At 45.7% G+C, this 14,527-nt stretch overlaps 1 long non-coding RNA gene across 1 annotated transcript in view; it reads right to left on the bottom strand.

Annotated features, from left to right (window-relative positions):
- Positions 1-10,645, bottom strand: part of LOC134935371 (uncharacterized) — a 56,809-nt gene extending 46,164 nt beyond the window's left edge. Inside the window, exon 1 of the long non-coding RNA XR_010180095.1 lies at positions 10,536-10,645. This is a non-coding gene — a long non-coding RNA (uncharacterized LOC134935371). The remainder of the gene's footprint in view (positions 1-10,535) is intronic.
- Between the last annotated feature and the right edge of the window lie 3,882 nt (positions 10,646-14,527).

Genomic DNA, 14,527 nt, shown 5'->3' with positions numbered 1-14,527 from the left:
TAGCTGGTCGCAGTATAACACCAGTATGTGTGTATATACTTTTTAGGATATTTTCCAGCCTCCTATCAGCTGGCTCCTTGAGGACGGCCGTATCTGGAGACGGTAACGCCACTTGTTTTGATAAGCGTGCGAGCGCCTTATCCACCCTAAGGGGTGTTTCCCAACGCGCCCTAACTTCTGGCGGGAAAGGGTATACCGCCAATAATTTTCTATCGGGGGAAACCCACGCATCATCACACAATTCATTTAATTTATCTGATTCAGGAAAAACTACATGTCGTTTTTTCACACCCACATAATACCCTTTTTTGTGGTACTTGTAGTATCAGAAATATGTAACACCTCCTTCATTGCCCTTAACATGTAACGTGTGGCCCTAAAGGAAAATACGTTTGTTTCTTCACCGTCGACACTGGAGTCAGTGTCCGTGTCTATGTCGACCGACTGAGGTAAATGGGCGTTTTAAAGCCCCTGACGGTGTTTGAGACGCCTGGACAGGTACTAATTTGTTTGCCGGCCGTCTCATGTCGTCAACCGACCTTGAAGCGTGTTGACATTATCACGTAATTCCTTAAATAAGCCATCCATTCCGGTGTCGACTCCCTAGAGAGTGACATCAACATTACAGGCAATTGCTCCGCCTCCTCACCAACATCGTCCTCATACATGTCGACACACACGTACCGACACACAGCACACACACAGGGAATGCTCTGATAGAGGACAGGACCCCACTAGCCCTTTGGGGAGACAGAGGGAGAGTTTGCCAGCACACACCAAAACGCTATAATTATAGAAGGACAACCTTTATATAAGTGTTTTCCCTTATAGCATCTTAATATATAATCATATCGCCAAATAAGTGCCCCCCCTCTCTGTTTTAACCCTGTTTCTGTAGTGCAGTGCAGGGGAGAGCCTGGGAGCCTTCCCACCAGCAGTTCTGTGAGGGAAAATGGCGCTGTGTGCTGAGGAGATAGGCCCCGCCCCCTATTCCGGCGGGCTCTTCTCCCGGTTTTTCTGAGACCTGGCAGGGGTGAAATACATCCATATAGCCTCAGGGACTATGTGTGATGTATTCTTTTTAGCCAGAAAAGGTATTAACATTGCTGCCCAGGGCGCCCCCCCCAGCGCCCTGCACCCTCAGTGACCGTTGGTGTGAAGTGTGCTGAGAGCAATGGCGCACAGCTGCAGTGCTGTGCGCTACCTCATGAAGACTGAAAAGCCTTCAGCCGCCGGTTTCTGGACCTCTTCTTACTTCGGCATCTGCAAGGGGGTCGGCGGCGCGGCTCCGGTGACCCATCCAGGCTGTACCTGTGATCGTCCCTCTGGAGCTAGTGTCCAGTAGCCTAAGAAGCAAATCCATCCTGCACGCAGGTGAGTTCACTTCTTCTCCCCTAAGTCCCTCGTTGCAGTGAGCCTGTTGCCAGCAGGACTCACTGAAAATAAGAAAACTATCAAAACTTTTACTCTAAGCAGCTCTTTATGAGAGCCACCTAGATTGCACCCTTCTCGGCCGGGCACAAAAACCTAACTGAGGCTTGGAGGAGGGTCATAGGGGGAGGAGCCAGTGCACACCACCTGATCCTAAAGCTTTTACTTTTGTGCCCTGTCTCCTGCGGAGCCGCTATTCCCCATGGTCCTGACGGAGTCCCAGCATCCACTAGGACGTCAGAGAAAAACACAGTACGGCCCCTGAATATACACATACCACCACATTAAACATATACTGTGTACATGCACCTGTATATACACATACCCCAATATACTGTGATTAAATACACCCCTCCTATACATACAAATGAAGTACCCACCCCGGGTACTCCAGGATACACACACAACACCTGGTTACACTGCACTGCTCCAGCACACACATCGGGTTATACTGAACTGCTCCAGTACACACACACACACACACACACACGGTTACACTGCAATGCTCCAGCACACACCCACGCACAGGGTTACACTGCATTGCTCCAGCAGACACACACTAGGATACTCTACAATGCTCCAGTACACACACACACGGTTTACACTGCACTGCTCCAACACACATACACAAAGGGTTACACTGCACTGCTCACTGCTCCAACACACACAGGGTTACACTGCACTGCTCCAGCAGACACACACTAGGATACTCTACAATGCTCCAGTACACACACACACGGTTTACACTGCACTGCTCCAACCCATACACAAAGGGTTACACTGCACTGCTCACTGCTCCAACACACACTCAAGGTTACACTGCACTGCTCCAACACACATACACACAGGGTTACACTGCACTGCTCACTGCTCCAACACACACTCAAGGTTACACTGCACTGCTCCAACACACATACACACAGGGTTACACTGCACTGCTCCAACACATACACACACAAGGTTACACTGCACTGCTCCAACACACACACACACACACACACACGGTTACACTGCACTGCTCCAACACACACACAAGGTTACATTGCACTGCTCCCTGCTTTAACACACACATACACACTGGGTTACAGTACACAGCACACACATATTGTACATATACTGTATAGCTGATCGCCTGTCCCTACCTTTCCAGACTCCTCTCAGTTTCTGAAGTGTCACAGGCAGAGGCTTGCATGTGTGTGGCAGAGGCATGTGTCTCCGGTTAGCAGCTCTCCTGACCGTCCCGGCGCAGCGGTGCGGGGACGGCGCCTCTTGAACCCTGCGCCGTCCTGCATGCCCAGGTTACCGCCTCCAGGCTCCACACACGTATTTCCGGGAAACAGATCTCCGGAGCAACCCGGCGCAGAGGAGCAGGAGCAGCGCGTCTTCAACCCCGGCGCGTCTTCAACCCCTGCGACAGCACCCTCTCTCTTTCCGCGCCCAGGTCGCCTGCCCCCCTAGCCCCCCCCCTAGTTACGGCCCTGGATAGATAGATAGATAGATAGATAGATAGATAGATAGATAGATAGATAGATAGATAGATAGATAGATAGATAGATAGATAATCTTCAAATAAGTCCAGCACTCTCCTCTTAGCAGTTAACCTCCTATGTGTTAGTGTAGCGGTGAATATACTCTGGAGGTTCTCAATGATAGCAAACATGCACTGCAGTGTTGTTTAGAAATGAATATTTTACTTCATGCTAATTACGTTGTTTCTGAGATTGCACAAACGTATGCTTCCTGAAGACAGGGTGTGCAATCCCAAAACTTTGTAATTATAATGAAGTGAAATATTCATTTCTAAACAACTCTGCAGTGCATGTTTTCTATCTCTCTCTATAGATATACATACACAGTATATATATATATATATATATATATATATATATATATATATATATATATATATATATATATTTATATTGTGCATGGAGAGCCGGCACTCACTGTTGTTAAACTGGAAGTGTGCCCACTTGCCATCAAGTGTAGTGCATTTAGACCATCATATGAGGTGCGGCACTCACGGGTTCTAATGCAAGCAGAATGCAGCAGGTTTTTCTGGCTTGTCAATGCTTCATTTACTCACATAGATTTACTCAGGACACCACGACATCTATATGAATAAATGAAACGTTAACAAGCCAGGAAAACCTGCTGCATTCTGCTTACATTAGAACCCGTGAGAGCCGCACCTCGTATGATGGAATATATATATATATATATATATATATATATATATATATATATTAATGAGGTATACTATTGTGCAGTGTAAAGAGATTAAGGGTTCACTACCAGTGGCAAACGCAGGATTTTCACAGGGGGGTTTCCGTACATGTAATATATATATATATATATATATATATATATATATATATATACACACAGTAAAAAAAGGCAAGGTCCCCCAGATTTGATTAAAAAATAAACTATAATGATGCAAGTTCACAGCATACCAACGCATTGGGGTTACAGATATAGAGATTGTGTGTGTGTGTGTGTGTGTGTGTGTGTGTGTGTGTGTGTGTGTATATTATATATATATATATATATATATATATATATATACATATATACATATATACATACACACACGTCCATAGGCCGGTAATCCCTTTAAAGTTCCATCATGTTCCGGTGCACACTTCAATGCATAAGCAGATTCCCAAATAGAAAATGGCACTTGGAGACAGCAAAGATTCAAACAAGCGTGTATTCGGTCAAGTACTTTCTGTGAGCCCGAAAGTACTTGACCGAATACACGCTTGTTTGGATCTTTGCTGTCTCCAAGTGCCATTTTCTATTTGGGAATATAATATATATATATATATATATATATATATATATATATATATATACACATATACATATACATATACATACACACACACATACATACATATATATACATACATACATACACAGACCCTCCAACATGACCCGCCCCACTAGGTACAAAAATAAGAATTTACTTACCGATAATTCTATTTCTCATAGTCCGTAGTGGATGCTGGGACTCCGTCAGGACAATGGGGAATAGCGGGCTCCGCAGGAGACAGGGCACATCTAAATAAAGCTTTTAGGATCACATGGTGCGTACTGGCTCCTCCCCCTATGACCCCCCTCCAAGCCTCAGTTAGGTACTGTGCCCGGACGAGCGTACACAATAAGGAAGGATCTTGAATCCCGGGTAAGACTCATACCAGCCACACCAATCACACCGTACAACTTGTGATCTGAATCCAGTTAACAGTATGATAACAAAAAACGAAGTAGCCTCTGAAAAGATGGCTCACAACAATAGTAATAACCCGATCTTTGTAACAATAACTATGTACAAGTATTGCAGACAATCCGCACTTGGGATGGGCGCCCAGCATCCACTACGGACTATGAGAAATAGAATTATCGGTAAGTAAATTCTTATTTTCTCTAACGTCCTAGTGGATGCTGGGACTCCGTCAGGACCATGGGGATTATACCAAAGCTCCCAAACGGGCGGGAGAGTGCGGATGACTCTGCAGCACCGAATGAGAGAACTCCAGGTCCTCCTTAGCCAGAGTATCAAATTTGTAAAATTTTACAAACGTGTTCTCCCCTGACCACGTAGCTGCTCGGCAAAGTTGTAATGCCGAGACCCCTCGGGCAGCCGCCCAAGATGAGCCCACTTTCCTTGTGGAGTGGGCCTTTACAGATTTAGGCTGTGGCAGGCCTGCCACAGAATGTGCAAGTTGGATTGTGCTACAGATCCAACGTGCAATCGTCTGTTTAGACGCAGGAGCACCCATCTTGTTGGGTGCATACAATATAAACAACGAGTCAGATTTTCTGACTCCAGCTGTCCTTGAAATATATATTTTTAATGCTCTGACAACGTCCAGTAACTTGGAGTCCTCCAAGTCGCTAGTAGCCGCAGGCACCACAATAGGCTGGTTCAAGTGAAAAGCCGAAACCACCTTAGGGAGAAAATGAGGACGTGTCCGCAGTTCTGCCCTGTCCGAATGGAAAATCAGATATGGGCTTTTGTATGATAAAGCCGCCAACTCTGAAACTCTCCTGGCTGAAGCCAGGGCCAATAGCATGGTTACCTTCCATGTAAGGTATTTTAAATCTACCGATTTTAGAGGCTCAAACCAATGAGATTTGAGAAAATTCAAAACTACGTTCAAATCCCACGGTGCCACTGGAGGCACTATTGGGGGTTGTATATGTAGTACACCTTTGACAAAAGTTTGTACTTCAGGCACTGATGCCAATTCCTTCTGGAAGAAGATTGATAAGGCCGAAATTTGAACTTTAATGGACCCCAATTTTAGGCCCATAGACAATCCTGCTTGCAGGAAATGTAAGAATCGACCCAATTGAAATTCTTCCGTTGGAGCCTTCTTGGCCTCACACCACGCAACATATTTTCGCCAAATGCGGTGATAATGTTGTACAGTCACTTCCTTTCTAGCCTTAATCAAGGTAGGAGTAACTTCCTCTGGAATGCCCTTAACTTTTAGAATCCGGCGTTCAACCGCCATGCCGTCAAACGCAGACGCGGTAAGTCTTGGAACATACAAGGTCCCTGCTGAAGCAGATCCCTTCTTAGAGGTAGAGGCCATGGATCCTCCGTGAGCATCTCTTGAAGTTCCGGATACCAAGTTCTTCTTGGCCAGTCCGGAGCCACCAGTATTGTTCTTACTCCTCTTTTCCGTATAATTCTCAGTACCTTTGGTATGAGAGGCAGAGGAGGGAACACATACACTGACTGGTACACCCACGGTGTTACCAGAGCGTCCACAGCTATTGCCTGAGGGTCTCTTGACCTGGCGCAATATCTGTCCAATTTTTTGTTGAGGCGAGACGCCATCATGTCCACCTTTGGTCTTTCCCAACGGTTCACAATCATGTGGAAGACTTCTGGATGAAGTCCCCACTCTCCCGGGTGAAGGTCGTGTCTGCTGAGGAAGTCTGCTTCCCAGTTGTCCACTCCCGGGATGAACACTGCTGACAGTGCTATGACATGATTCTCCGCCCAGCGCAGAATCCTTGCAGCTTCTGTCATTGCTCTTCTGCTTCTCGTGCCGCCTTGTCGGTTTACGTGGGCGACTGCCGTGATGTTGTCCGACTGGATCAACACCGGCTGACCCTGAAGCAGCGATTTTGCCAGGCTTAGAGCATTGTAGATCGCTCTTAGCTCCAGTATATTTATGTGAAGGGACGTCTCCAGGTTTGACCACACGCCCTGGAAGTTTCTTCCCTGTGTGACTGCTCCCCAGCCTCGTAGGCTGGCATCTGTAGTCACCAGGACCCAGTCCTGTATGCCGAATCTGCGGCCCTCTAACAGATGGGCACTCTGCAACCACCACAGGAGAGACAACCTTGTTCTTGGTGACAGTGTTATCCGCTGATGCATGTGCAGATGCGATCCGGACCATTTGTCCAGCAGATCCCACTGAAATGTCCGTGCATGGAATCTGCCGAATGGAATCGCTTCGTAAGAAGCCACCATCTTTCCCAGGACTCTTGTGCATTGATGTACTGACACAGTTCCTGGTTTTAGGAGGTTCCTGACAAGTTCGGATAACTCCCTTGCTTTCTCCTCCGGGAGAAACACCTTTTTCTGAACCGTGTCCAGAATCATTCCCAGGAACAGCAGACGAGTTGTCGGGGTCAATTGAGATTTTGGAAGATTCAGAATCCACCCGTGTTGCTGAAGCACTACCTGGGTTAGTGCTACACCGACTTCCAGCTGTTCTCTGGACTTTGCCCTTATCAGGAGATCGTCCAAGTAAGGGATAATTAATACGCCTTTTCTTCGTAGAAGAACCATCATTTCGGTCATTACCTTGGTAAAGACCCGAGGGGCCGTGGACAAACCAAACGGCAGCGTTTGAAACTGATAATGACAGTCTTGTATCACGAACCTGAGATACCCTTGGTGTGAGGGGTAAATTGGGACATGCAGATAAGCATCTTTTATGTCCAGGGACACCATGAAGTCCCCTTCTTCCAGATTCGCTATCACTGCTCTGAGTGACTCCATCTTGAACTTGAATTTCTGTATGTACAGGTTCAAGGATTTCAGGTTTAGAATAGGTCTTACCGAACCGTCCGGCTTCGGTACCACAAATAGTGTGGAATAATACCCCTTTCCCTGTTGTAGGAGGGGTACCTTGACTATCACCTGCTGAGAATACAGCTTGTGAATGGCTTCCAAAACCGACGTCCTTTCTGAGGGAGACGTTGGTAAAGCAGACTTTAGGAACCGGCGAGGGGGAGACCTTTCGAACTCCAACATGTAACCCTGAGATATTATCTGCAGGATCCACGGGTCCACTTGTGAGCGAGCCCACTGATTGCTGAAAATCTTGAGTCGACCCCCCACCGCTCCTGAGTCCGCTTGTAAAGCCCCAGCGTCATGCTGATGGCTTTGTAGAACCCGGGGCGGGCTTCTGGTCCTGGGCAGGGGCTGCTTGCTGCCCTCTCTTACCCTTTCCTCTGCCTCGCGGCAGATAAGACTGTCCTTTTGGTCGCTTGTTTTTATAGGAGCGAAAGGACTGCGGCTGAAAAGACGGTGTCTTTTTCTGTTGGGAGGGGGTCTGAGGTAAAAAAGTGGATTTGCCGGCAGTTGCCGTGGCCACCAGGTCCGAAAGACCGACCCCAAATAATTCCTCTCCTTTATATGGCAATACTTCCATATGCCTTTTGGAATCCGCATCACCTGACCACTGTCGCGTCCATAAACTTCTTCTGGCAGATATGGACATCGCGCTTACTCTTGATGCTAGAGTACAAATATCCCTCTGAGCATCTCGCATATAAAGAAAAGCATCCTTTAATTGCTCTAGAGTCAATAAAATACTGTCCCTATCCAGGGTATCAATATTTTCAGTCAGAGAATCCAACCACACTACCCCAGCACTGCACATCCAGGCTGAGGCTACTGCCGGTCGCAGTATAACACCAGTATGTGTGTATATACTCTTCAGTGTAGTTTCCAGCCTCCTATCTGCTGGATCCTTGAGGGCGGCCGTATCAGGAGACGGCAACGCCACTTGCTTTGATAAACGTGTGAGCGCCTTATCCACCCTAGGGGGTGTTTCCCAGCGCGCCCTAACCTCTGGTGGGAAAGGGTATAATGCCAATAACTTCTTGGAAATTAGCAGTTTTCTATCTGGGTTAACCCACGCTTCGTCACACACGTCATTCAATTCCTCTGATTCTGGAAAAGCTACAGGTAGTTTTTTCACCCCCCACATAATACCCCTTTTTGAGGTACCAGCAGTATCAGAGATCTGCAAAGCCTCCTTCATTGCCGTGATCATATAACGTGTGGCCCTATTGGAAAATACGTTTGTTTCTTCACCGTCGACACTAGATTCATCTGTGTCGGTACCCGTGTCGACTGACTGAGGTAAGGGACGTTTTACAGCCCCTGACGGTGTCTGAGACGCCTGAGCCGGTACTAACTGGTTTTCCGGCCGTCTCATTTCGTCAACTGACTTTTGTAATGTGCTAACATTATCACGTAATTCCATAACTAAAGCCATCCATTCCGGTGTCGACTCCCTAGGGGGTGACATCACCATTACCGGCAATTGCTCTGCCTCCACACCAACATCGTCCTCATACATGTCGACACACACGTACCGACACACAGCAGCCACACAGGGAATGCTCTAATCGAAGACAGGACCCTCTTAGCCCTTTGGGGAGACAGAGGGAGAGTTTGCCAGCACACACCAAAAACGCTATAAATGTATATAAACAACCCTAGAAGGTGTTGTTTTTGATATAAGCGCTTTTAATATATCAATATCGCCAAATTATGCCCCCCTTCTCTTTGTTACCCTGTTTCTGTAGTGCAGTGCAGGGGAGAGTCCTGGGAGCCTTCCTCACCAGCGGAGCTGAGCAGGAAAATGGCGCTGAGTGCTGAGGAGAATAAGCTCCGCCCCTTTTTCGGCGGGCTTTTCTCCCGGGTTTTAAGAAAACTGGCCTGGGTTAAATACATACATATAGCCTTAATGGCTATATGTGATGTATTTATTTTGCCACTAAAGGTATTTAATATTGCTGCCCAGGGCGCCCCCAGCAGCGCCCTGCACCCTCCGTGACTGAATCAGTGAGACGTGTAGCAACAATGGCGCACAGCTGCAGTGCTGTGCGCTACCTTCATGAAGACTGAGGAGTCTTCTGCCGCCTGCTTTCCGGACCTCCGTCTTCAGCGTCTGTAAGGGGGATCGGCGGCGCGGCTCCGGGACGAACCCCAGGAGGACCTGTGTTCCGACTCCCTCTGGAGCTAAGTGTCCAGTAGCCTAAGACTCCAATCCATCCTGCACGCAGGTGAGTTGGAAATCTCTCCCCTAAGTCCCTCGATGCAGTGATCCTGTTGCCAGCAGGATTCACTGAGATTTAAACCTAAAAAAACTTTTTCTAAGCAGCTCTTTAGGAGAGCCACCTAGATTGCACCCTTCTCGGACGGGCACAAAAACCTAACTGAGGCTTGGAGGGGGGTCATAGGGGGAGGAGCCAGTACGCACCATGTGATCCTAAAAGCTTTATTTAGATGTGCCCTGTCTCCTGCGGAGCCCGCTATTCCCCATGGTCCTGACGGAGTCCCAGCATCCACTAGGACGTTAGAGAAATGCTCTGTTTCTGGACTTCCCTCTTAATTTATGATTTCCATCACCTGTGTTGAACTAGTTAAATGATAAGAAAGCTGTTTCTTCACAGGTGATGGCAATAATAAATTAAGAGGGAAGTCCAGAAACAGAGCATTTTGTACCTAGTGGGGCGGGTCATGTTGGAGGGTATACATACATACATACATAGTGTACATGCACACATACAAACACACACACACACAGTATACATGCACACTTACATACATACATACACTCACATACATAGTACATACACACAGACACTCACATACACACAGTATTCATACACACAACATACATACATATTATAGATGCACACAGTATACCCCCCCTCATCCCCCCACCATTAACAGGAAGCACTGCTGTAGTAATAAGGACAGCATGCCATGTACATCATACAGCCAGTATAATGTATTATAACCTACTGGCCCCTTCTTCACCCCCCTCCTCTACCTGGCTGCTGAAGAATCACTGGGGGAGACTGAGCTCTGGAGGCATCCACAGCAACTAGTACTTGCCCTCAGTCAGTGCACCTGGCTGAAAGAACAATCCACGGACCACATTGTACTGCCTGAGAGGAGCTGCACGCTCTCGCTGCAGCTCCCCCTACAGGCAGCCAGCCGCCTGGCCTGTGTCACTGTAATGACTTGGAGGGAGCTGCTGCAGCCGCGTTACAGGTGCAGCGCCTCCAAATGTACATACAGTATAAAAGAAAAAAATCGTTCAGCGTCTCTGATGGATCGGCATCCAGGAGGGGTTTCTAGGTACTCAGAACCCCCCCCCCCACCCCCACCCCCTGCGTGCGCGTATGACTACTGTGTGGCATAGTCTGTATTTTTAGTTATTTCTTTTATTTTCTTATATTTTTTTATTTATTTATCCCTTTTTTTAGGGGCGGGGGGGGGGCTAAATTATTGCCTTGCCCCGGGTGCCGAAAATTCTAACTCTCTAAATCTAACTCTCTCTGCACATGTTACATCTGCCCCACTTGCAGTGCCCATTAGTGTGCTTTTTTGGTTTGCTAACAAACCAGAATAGTCCCCAGTGTCATTTAAAAATAATAAAGTTACATTTAATATGTAAAAGAAAATTATAGAAAGATACAAAATATTTAATATTCTTACCCCACCCCTGTCAGGATTCCCTGCTTCAGGGCGGCAGTGTCGGTCATAAGACTGCTGGCATCCCATCTGCCAGGATATCATACTGTATGTATCCCGCTGCTTCTTACTTATTTAACACTTTTTAAAACTCAAACCTCTCACTAGTGTGATGCCTTGGAGCAGTTGGCTTGTGCTGACCTGAGGGGTCATGTGCTCTAGACTTGAACCTTAGTATTAGGATCCCACCAGATGAGGTCACCTGGTGGTGGTTGGTGGGCTTGTATTTATGGCCAAAATGCTAAGCACCTCAATATTACTGTATGTTAAATTGCAGAGTTTATTATAATTATTCTGATTAGCAGTGCTTAGTACGGGTTGGGTTTGGAATGCCGGCGGTCAAAATACCGACTGTGGCATCCTGATTGGGAGAATCAACGACAGGGGGAAGGTAAGTTTTCTTACCTTCCCCCAATGCCCCCCTAATCCTCCATTCCCACAGCCTGCCGCAGCCTAACCCTCCTTGGTGGTGCCTAAACCTAACTGCCCCTTTCTGCAGCCTAAACCCAACCCCCCCTGCAGCCTAACCCTAACCCTCCCCCGGGGTGCCTAAACCTAACCCCTCCTCCACGCAGCCTAAACTAAATGCCCCCTCCCCGCAGCTTAACCCTAACCTTCCCCTCTTAGCCTAAACCTTACCTGTCTGGCAGCCTGGGAGTGTCTTGTTCGGGTGTCGGGAAGCCGGGGCTGGTATTGAGATCCCATTCAGGATGCTGGCGCTGGCATTCCAATCAGTGTTGGGATTCCAGCGTCGAATATTTAGACTGCCAGCATCCCCTTAGTACTGTAGAGTGTGCATCTGCATTTTCTCTTTTTTCTGTGAGCAATCAGAATAACACATAGGGACAGAGGCTCCTGGGTTCCAGTAATAATTTTGACATTCAGAGTGTTGACAATTAAAATGCTGATAGGAGGATGTCAACAAGTTCTGAATGTCAATATTGTGAATCGACATTCACAATGTTGACATATGCAATTTCGGCTACAATTAGGGTTAGTTTTAGAACAAAATAACAGTATCTACATTGTGACTGTCAACAGTCACATTTTAAAAATGTCAACATTATGTCAGTGTCCATATGGAGGTCAACATGTCATCGGTCATTCTTAATATGTCGAGATCCTGAGTGTCAGCATTTAAAACATGTCAACATTATGGTTCTAACATAATAAAGGTCAACATTCTGAATGTCAATATATCATGCCACACCCAACTGCCCGGCAATGTGTAACAGTATGTGATCACTTATGCAATCACTTTATTGCTGGTTCAGGGACCGGCATATGCAAGTGGAGAGTACCAGAAGGGCATTATAGGGATCCTCACTTAGTAACTATTGTGCTGTGTAGCATTTACTTTACAATGGCTAATTCCTTCTGAAGATGGTGTTAGCTACTGGGGTAAAGCTTCTCATACACCCTACATACATCCTGGGGCTGCTTCCACTTTATGGGTATCATCTGAAAATGTTTATTTTTAGTGTTATTTCCTGCAACATGACTTTAATTTATATGTCACTAATTGTAGAGTTGTGAGAGTAGGAGGATATAGCAGATGCATACAGACAGAAACATAAATATTTGTTAGCGCTCATGTGTTATATTAGACACGAATAAAAGGTTCCTGCGAGGTGCTTGACTGCATCTGCAGATTCCTTGGAATGAGATCCCTGTAGGTGTAGGTAAGTTGACACGCCATCTCAGCTGCTGCTTAGCTGGCACTGGCTTCCCTTAAATTATTAAATATTAAAAGTTTTTCACTGTCACAGACCATTGATTTAAATGCATTGAATTGGTTCATAGGTAGAGCACTATTATGTAAATAGGCCTGAAAGTGTGACATAAAAGCTGTCGTTTTGCAGTAGCTGTCTCTTACAGAAACACCAAGCAACATTTTATCATAGGTTCTTTTGCCTAAAATGTTTGTGATACGGTAAAGAATGCACAGTTTCCAAATCCTCCGGTATTCAGGACATTTGTAATATGTTTCAGAGCTGACAAAGGGCCTAATTCAGATCTGATTGCAGCAGCAAATTTGTTAGCAAATGGGCAAAACCATGTGCAGTGCGGGGCAGGGGGGGGGGGAGGGCAGATATAACATGTGCAGAGAGAGTTAGATTTGGGTGGGATGTGTTCAAACTGAAATCTAAATTACTGTATAAAAATAAAATAGCAAGTAGTTACCTTGCACACAAACAAAATAACCCACCCAAATTTAACTCTCTCTGCACATGTTACATCTGCCCTCCCCCCTGCAGTGCACATGGTTTTGTCCATTAGCTAACAAATTTGCTGCTGCGATCAGACCTGAATTAGGCCCAAAGTTCGCTGGTTGGTGAACAAAGGGAATAAATTACATTACAGCTCATAACATTTTTATGCCCAACAGCACTTTTCAGTACTACACTACAGTAGGCTCATACCCCAAGCAACAATTGCATGATCCATCTCTGCAGACTTTATGATTGCACAGACTTTAATGAGCTGAAAGCACTGTATATTATCACAGATTACTTTTTCCTGTTTCTCTCAATGTGTTACTCTTGGGTCCCTCTTTATATATTATATAGGTCTTACACTGTATTATTATGTTTTATGTATTTTTCCAATTGAATTAGCATCCACAGTGTAGAACTTTATGATGTCTGAGGAGTGTGGCCATAAAACATGAATTTTCTTAAAGAACAGGAAAATACATTACCTTTAACAGAAATGAGAAATGAGTACAGTTAAAATCGGTTTTTATACTCAAATATATTGTAGAGTTGTATTCGTTTTAATAAAGACCTGTCCCGATTCCTATATTATTATTTGAAAACAAGAATGTGTGTCCTATATAAAATGTGTATGAACAGAGCAAAAGATAGCTCATAGAATGTAGAAGCTAAATAATGGTTAGCTGTCCGTAGTGGAACCTTATAATAAAATGTAATTATAATGTTTCCACCTTGGTTATTTATCACTTGGAATGCCACGTGAATTGGGATTTCCACCATATAATACTAAATGCCTTTACTATACTGTATGTAAATAATAAAAAAAAGTTTATGAAATTTAGATTGTCACCTTGGAAATCTCGGCCATCTATACAGTGACAATCCTCTAGCGACCTGTAATATTAAAATGTACATAAAGGGTACATTATACTATTAATGGTACAAGACAGTATTTTTGTAAACAGTGTGCTGTATAGAAGTTGTATCCCTTAATTTTGGAGTACATAAGCGCACATTAGCGGCATCTTCTGTGTGTTTCTGAAAGCAGATCCCCCTTTACACAATCTAA

Source organism: Pseudophryne corroboree, chromosome 6 (genome assembly GCF_028390025.1).
Source record: "Pseudophryne corroboree isolate aPseCor3 chromosome 6, aPseCor3.hap2, whole genome shotgun sequence".
Taxonomy (NCBI): domain Eukaryota; kingdom Metazoa; phylum Chordata; class Amphibia; order Anura; family Myobatrachidae; genus Pseudophryne; species Pseudophryne corroboree.
The sequence above is the reverse complement of the archived record's forward strand: the minus strand, read 5'-3'. Positions and strand labels throughout refer to the sequence as shown.